The sequence below is a fragment of the Nannospalax galili genome, unplaced genomic scaffold, assembly GCF_000622305.1.
Source record: "Nannospalax galili isolate Female #2095 unplaced genomic scaffold, S.galili_v1.0 scaffold1642, whole genome shotgun sequence".
Lineage (NCBI taxonomy): Eukaryota > Metazoa > Chordata > Mammalia > Rodentia > Spalacidae > Nannospalax > Nannospalax galili.
The window spans coordinates 47,975-55,820 of NW_008347123.1; the positions used below are offsets into that span (position 1 = coordinate 47,975).

A 7,846-nucleotide genomic window follows, 5' to 3' on the forward strand; every position below is an offset into this window, starting at 1 on the left:
TGTAACCTGCCACTTTACTGAATGTGTTAATAATTTCTAGGAGTTTGCGTGTGGAATTTTTGGCGTCCCTTAGATATATTATCATATCATCCCAAGAGGCCTGAGGATAGTAGTTTAGACTAGGAGCAATCTTATGGATTTTTTAATGAAAAAAGAAGGAGAAAATATTATATTCTAAGGCAGTGGCATAAAACCTTTTGTCGGAGATGGTAATTAAGGGTAAAGTTGCAAAATAAAACAAAAATGGCTAGCTCTCATAGCTTTGTAGAGCACTATGAAGGTAAGTATACCTCTCACCACTGATCAGAGAAGGTTCTTTTTGCTGCAGATGGAGAATATTACAGAGTTCCACAGCTGGTCAAACACAGAGAATAAGTGTCTGTGAGATGCCCAGCTCTAAGTGACATATGTACAATGGAACTTCTACACCTAAGGCCCAAAGAACATAGATCAACATGAGGCAGAGAGAATATTAATGAATCTCTCAATTATCACCAGCAAAACTGCCTCATTCAACAGATGGTCATCAAGGCAGACAATCATAACTGTACAAAATACAGAGAAATAGAGACTTAGAGAAAACAGAGTGTATGTATGTCCTTGGATAAGGTCTCCATATTAAACTTCTACAACTCAGGGCTCAGGAACCATTGTAGAAGAGGAGACAGAAAGTGTGTAAGAACCAGGAGCCATGGATAACCAGAAGGAAGCATTTTCCAGGCTCCTGGGAACTTGCTCAAATGAACTTACAGCAATGGTGACAGCATGCATGAGACCCACCTAGACTCAAACCAGACAAAATTCCTTCATAGACCTAGGGAAACAAGTAAGAAGCTCCACCTTAGCTGAGTAACTAGTGCCACTGCTGGGTAAGGGAGAGTTGGGCTTCTTTAAGAAGGTGTCAGGTTGATCAGGCTTCAGTGGATGAACTCACATCTAGGGACATCTGGGAACACAAACTTGTCTTGATACGTCTCAACATATATGACAGAATGCATGAAATCCAGCAGAGGAGGGTCTATGGGAGGGTGCAGATAAGGGAGGGGGCATAAATATGATTAAATGTATTGTATGAATTGCACAAAAGTTATGTTAAATAGAAAAAAGGGGAAAAAAACCTGTGCACTTAATGTGAATGACTGTCATCACCATCTACTCTTTTACATGTTCTTTCAAATAAATTCAACATAATATTTCACTTAGTGGCTGGGGTTCCTGATGGTAGCCATGTTCCTGCTGGTATAGACTGCACATAGCTAAACTGTGTAATTCCAGGTAAGGAAGAGGGAAAGGGGTGAACTCGGTAAGGTGAATATGTGCATGACAAGGTTTTAAAATAATTTGTACAAAGAATGAGAAGGGAAAGATGATTCTGAAATAAGAAATCAAATGAACAAAATTTAAAATCATAAAATCAATATCCACAGCACTTTGGTTCAGAAAAGATTTAGTGTCAAATTGATAAAAAATGCTTGTAGTTGAAATAAAATTATTTTTCTTATTTATTGTCTATTCATATCTGGATTACTCACAATGAAGAATTCATAAATGGGCTGGAGAGATGGCTCACCAGTTAAGAACACTGGTTGGTCTTGCAGAAGCCCTAGGTTTGAATCCCAGCACCCACATGGCAGCTCACAACTGTCTGTAACTCCAGTTACAGGGGATCTGATGGCCTCTTCTGTCCTCACATTCATTGCACAACAGGGGTGCACTCACCTACCTGCAGGCAATACATGCATATACATAAAATAAAAGTAATAAATAAAATTAATAAAGAATTCATAAATATTTGATGAGGTATATATGCATAACTTGATTTAAGTAATGTATTAGGAAAACATGATGTTACCCTGAAAAACATGTTATAAAGCATCATGGTATCCTATGGTTATATATAATTTTTATGCTTTATGTATCATTTAAAAATAAATTGAACTTAAATAATGAAAATTAAATATCTATAAAGTTAAAAATGCAAACTGTAGGGCAGTGATTATACTTCAATTCAAAGAATTTTAACTAGGGGCTGACTGGAGAGATGTCTCAGTGGCTAAGAACACTCTCTACTCTTATAGAGGAATGAGATTTGATTCCTAGCACCCACATGGTGACTAATAAGCATCTTTAAGTCCAGTTCCAGAGGAATCTGATGGCCTTTTTTGATCTTCTTGGGGATTGCATGACACAGGTACACTTACATACATGCAGGAAATATACTCATACATATAAAATTAAAGTAACAAAATATTTTTAAAAGAATTTCAACTAAAATATTTATAACTATTAATGCTACTACTAAAATTTCACTAATTTTATTTTACATATATGTTTACACATGTTTGCTTATATGAGTGTGTTCATGTGTGTGCAGATGCACTTGTATGTGTGTGTGCATATGGAGGCCCAGACAGAACCTGAGCCACAATATCCATGTACTTTCCACCATCCTTTTTCTTGAGACAGAGTCTTACACTGGCCTGGAACTCAACAAGTAAACTAGGCAGCAAGAAATAAGCATCTTTCTGTCCACACCTCCCACCATCCCAGGAAATGTTCTGGTAACCAAACTCAGGTCTTATGCTTGCAAGGCAAGCACTCTACTGACTGAGCTATCTCCTCATCTCAGTTTTCCATAATTTGATATAGATAGCACATTAAAACCACAAGAAACAACCAACATCTGTTTTGTCAGTACAAAATATAGTTGGTTAAAGTAATAAATAATGCATTCAGATGACAATTCTGAGTTTCAAGAGATACTAACAACCTGTTCGATGCCACATGTACTAAGTGGAGGTGACAGGATTAAATATTAAATAATGAGAGCCTATCTGAGATACATTGAACTCATTTATTGTTTCCCAGACATTAGAAAGTTCAGGACATTAGCATAAATCTCAAAATATTTGCCACAATAATATTCCAGGCACATGTTTGAAAGTTTTCTAGATTACTAAGTAGAAACAGAGGCTAGATATGAGATTGTGTGGCATAAAGCAAACACGGAGGGAGAACGTGGAAAGCTGCAAGAAAATCCAGGGTCACAAAAAGACTGATATGTGACCATGTGTATACTCTTTCTGAGACCTTAGCCTGTAATCTACAGCCATCAGACATACAATGAAATCAACTGCTTTGCTTTCAGATACATTATAAAGGGGAGAGAGAGAAAGAGAGAGAGAGAGAAAGATGAGAAGGGAGAGAGAGGGAAGCATTCACATGTACACACACACACACACACATACCACATACGGCAAGAGATAAAGACAGAAAGAGACATAGAGAGATAAAGAGGAAGAGAGAGGAGGGAATGCTGCTCAGGTTAAAAAAATGTGAAATGCTTCCTTGATTTTCAAGGAAACAACCTTCCAGAATACACTGGATAACATGCTCTGCATTTGAAATCAAGTGAGCATATGTAAGCACAGTTTTCTGTATAACACCCTCCTAAAAGTCAGGCAATAATAATAATAATAATAACAACAATAATAATAATATGCTCTTTCATTTGCTGTAAAATAATAATAATAAGCCAAGCATGATGGAGCATTCTTGTACTCCCTGCACTTAAGGGCTATCGATAGAAAGATGAAGAGGTGAAGGTTATCCTGGGATATATTAGTCCAATCTCAAAAAAGGTTGGCCTTTATGACTATTGTAAAATATAACACATGAAATGAAACAAGTTACTTGGGACACACAACATTCCATGGAATTTGGGAAGTTCTCAGAAACAGTTCATGGTGTTTATGGAGAGTGCCACCCTCCTCATCTTTCTTATAACCACCATCATAATCCTTCTGACTTCTTAGGAATCAGGTTAGAAGGACCCATTTGCTGCTACTGTGGGGAAATGCTTATGGGCAGTGTCTATAAAGATGCTTATGAATAGTGTAAGTGAAAATATAATTTGAATATGGTTTCTGGGATTGTGATAAAGCAAAACCCTAAACTTTACATCCTTCACAAATGATACATTTTAAATCATCTGGACATCAACCTGTTAGTTTTTCATTATGATGAGGAAATAATACCTCATGCTCGTTCTCAGATACATGGGTCCCTCTACACTTACAGAGTAATGCTGCTTCTGTTCTGGGTCATGATCAAGGGGGACAGATCCATGAAGCTTCCCAGTGAAGCCTCAGAGTCATCAGGACTGATGAATACTAGGGTCAAATGGGAGCTTCCTTTTGTAAACAAGCAAGGAGGAGAAGATACATTGGAGCCAGCTACATGAAGATATCAAACTCAAATCTAGAGAGATGGGTTGGTTATTGACTAGTACATGACCTTGGAGGCCCAATGCACAAAGCTCCTTATTAGAAAAATTAGTCCATGTTATTGTTCTAACTCTCTAAGGATTTCCTGATGTTAATGTAGGAGGAAGTGGAGAAAACAAATTTCATAGTTCTCAGGTGAATCTCATGTGGGTGGTTCACATATTTGTTATCATTTATTTTTTAAATATTTTTATTGATTCTTTGAAATTTTTGTACAATGAACTTTTTAGTTTTTTGAGACAGGATGCCCCTGTAGCCCCAGCTGGCTTGGAACTCCCCATGTAATCAAGTTCACAGAGATATACCTGCGTTTCCCTCTCAAGTGCTGGGATTAAAGGCATGTGCCACCAGGCCCAGCCTTTATATAGCAAATTATGATCATATTCGGATCCCATCCCCCATATCCACTGCTACTCTTTTACCCCCTGACTTCATGTTCTCTACTATTATTTTTCTAAGTCTTTTCAAGTCAAATTTGTGTTCCCCTGACACTCTTGGCTATGGGTCCAACCCCTCAAGTCTGGTCAACCTCCCAGTCACTATAAACTTAAATAAAATTGCCTCTCCCTCTCTCATGAGCTATCTATTACCAATAGTTCCTCAGAAAATGCTGGGTCTTCTTGAACACTGACCCTCTGTGCTAGAATTTCATCTGGTTTGGGCTTGCACAGGTTTAATGCACACTGTCACAAGTGCAGTTTGTTCATATGTGTCACAGCCCTATTGTGTCTGGACAACACATTTTCTTTGTATTTGACCCAAATTCTGGCTTTTAAAATCTTTCTGCCTCCTCATCCACAATAATCCCTGAGCCTTGGGAGGAAAGAGTGTGCCATAGGTGTCCAATTTATCCATGAATACTCTTCTGTCTCTTAGACTCTGACTGTCCCACCAGTTGTGGATCTCTGTATTAATTACCACTACTACAAGAAGTTTCTGTGGTGAGTATTGAGACATGCAGTATCTATTGCTATAACAAGTCATTAGTAGTCAGTGTAACACTATGTTTATTTAGCAGGATAATAGTAATAGGATCTCCCCTATGGACTGCAACTATCACAACAGTTGCCATAATTTTCCAATACACTTGCTACTGTACTTCACAGGGCTAATAATTCGATAATTTTGATAATCACTTTTCCAATAGCAAGAATAGCACCTGAAAAATATCACTCTGAAAAATTGCTAGTAGTGGTTAAGCTTTAAAGTAATCATCAGCTTGGTTTATTGTTTGTTCTGCAACTCACCAATGTAGTGTCTTCAGGAGTAGAGACTTCGTGTCGAGTTCTGATGAGTAATTAAGAGCAATGGCAATGGCCAGTATTGTTTGAGGGTCCATGTGAACCCCTGGTCAACAACTCCAGACGAGTGAATCTAGTTTTGGCATTGGATCCTTTTTATTTAATAGCCTGTAATGTCTGGGAGAGCCATTGACCCTGTAATAGGGTAACTACATTTAAGCCCTGTTATAGTTTATAGGTATATTTTTTGTTTTTTTTTTGTTTTTTGGTCTTTTTATAGGAATAAATTTCCATATGACTTTTAAAAAAGGCTTTAGTGTTATTTGTCCCTCTTCTGACCTCCTCTTTTGCCCTGTCCTCCTATTACCTAGCCCATTTAACACTTCCTATTTAATTATTCCCCTTTCCCACTTTCTATCACTGCATTCTATCTCCTCTCCCTATTACTCACCCTTCCCCTTGACTTCTTATTAGCTTCAAGACCTTTCTAGATTTACTGACTGAAACACACGTGTTCTAAAGTTTCAAGAGTAGCATCCACTTACAAGAAAGAGCATGCAATGTTTGTCTTTGTTTTCAGGCTTGTTGTTTCCAGTTCTATGCATTTACCTGAAAATTTTATTGGAGACAAGTCAACACATTCAACAAATCATGTGAGTCTGATTGAATAGCAGCATGAGGAAGAATGAAACTAGATCCCTATCTCTCAATCTGCTTAAACTCAACTCCAAATGGATCAAGAATTTCAATATAAGACTAGTACCAGGATAGGAGGGAATATGTGTTAACACAGGAGAGGTGGGAAAGTGGGAGTGTTCAGCTGGGTCAGGTGGAGGGAGGGACATGCAAGCAATCACAATGTAGGGGGATGGAAATTAAGAGGAATATGGTGGGAGGCAAGTGTTATTGTGGGGAGGCTGGGAATAATAGGGGCACTGGGTCTGGGGAGGGATGAGGGTGGCCAGATGGGTAGAAAAAGAGTAGAGATGAATGAATCTTGGGGGTATAGAAAACCCAGAGGAAAATGTGATGCCCTCCAAATCCCATAAGAAATGCCAATACAGGTGTCTAAACATTCATGCATATGTATCCCTAGGGAGTGTCTGGCAAGGAACAGAGTACCAAATGGAAGAGATTTCCCTTTGAGTGGTTGGTGATAGTGCTTCAGGGGACTCCAAAAATAACACAGGCTATTGCCAAGGCCCTTGGTTTTCTCCCAGAACTAGACGATCCTATGGCTGAACACAGGAAAACCTTCAGATACAGGTCTTGGAGCAATGGCACAGGAACTGACCTGGAGGCCTTCTAGCTGAATTTTAGCTATCATTATGCTAGATGATAATATGAAAACTGTCAAGGAGAAAGACAATCTATAGTCCAACCCAACCCTATACCTTAATAACCATAATGTCTGGCATGACAAACTACCTCTATTGGTGTAGTAGTGGCACTGCTGTGGAGGGTGGCAATAAATAGGTATTAAATTGGACTTAAAGGTCTCTCAATGGGAGTGAACTCATGGATAACACTGTAAACTCAAATAAATACACATGGCAGGAGAGGACACAGATTCTAGAGAATACTCTATGTTTTTCATATCTCTAGACAAATGGAATTTCTTACCATATGCTAAATATGGATCCTTATATTTACAGACAAGCATACCGTACACCACTCATCAAAGAAGCTTCTTTTTGCAACAGATAGAGGCTACTGAAGAAATCCACAACTTCTTGAACACAGAGAATATACACCTGAGAGATGCCAAGAAGTATGTGACACATCTACAGTTGAACCTCTACTCGTAACACTCATGGAATATAGCATAACAAGGGGTAGAGAGAAAACTAGTGCATCCCTCAACTCTGAGCAGTAAAGCTTTCTTATATGACAGAGTGCAGTGCACACAGAAGGCCACAATTGACCGTTTTAAAGAATATGACACTGCAAAATGTGTATCCTTAGATGGGACTCCTATATTCATCCTCATCCACCCATGGCTTAGGGAATGTTGAAGAAGAGAGGGCAGAAAGATTGTAAGAATCAGGGGTGGTTCATCAACACAGGGAAGCAGAGGCTTTCAGGCCACTGCAAGCTTGCATATATGAACTTGTGTCAATGGTGGCATCAAGCACAGGACCCATGTCAACTCAATTAAATAAAGGCCCAGATGGGAGGAGAGAAATGGGTAGCAGCCTGGTACTAGACTGAGAGGTATTGGAGATTGTTTGATGCTGGATGAGGGAGAGTATGCCTTACATATGATCTCTAGGTGGGATGAATAGTCTCCAGTGGACGAATTTACACTGAAGGACATCT

The 7,846-nt window shown here is 38.7% G+C and overlaps 1 pseudogene; it reads right to left on the minus strand.

Annotated features, from left to right (window-relative positions):
• Positions 1-4,042, minus strand: part of LOC103742419 — an 8,883-nt pseudogene extending 4,841 nt beyond the window's left edge.
• Positions 4,043-7,846: the final 3,804 nt, after the last annotated feature.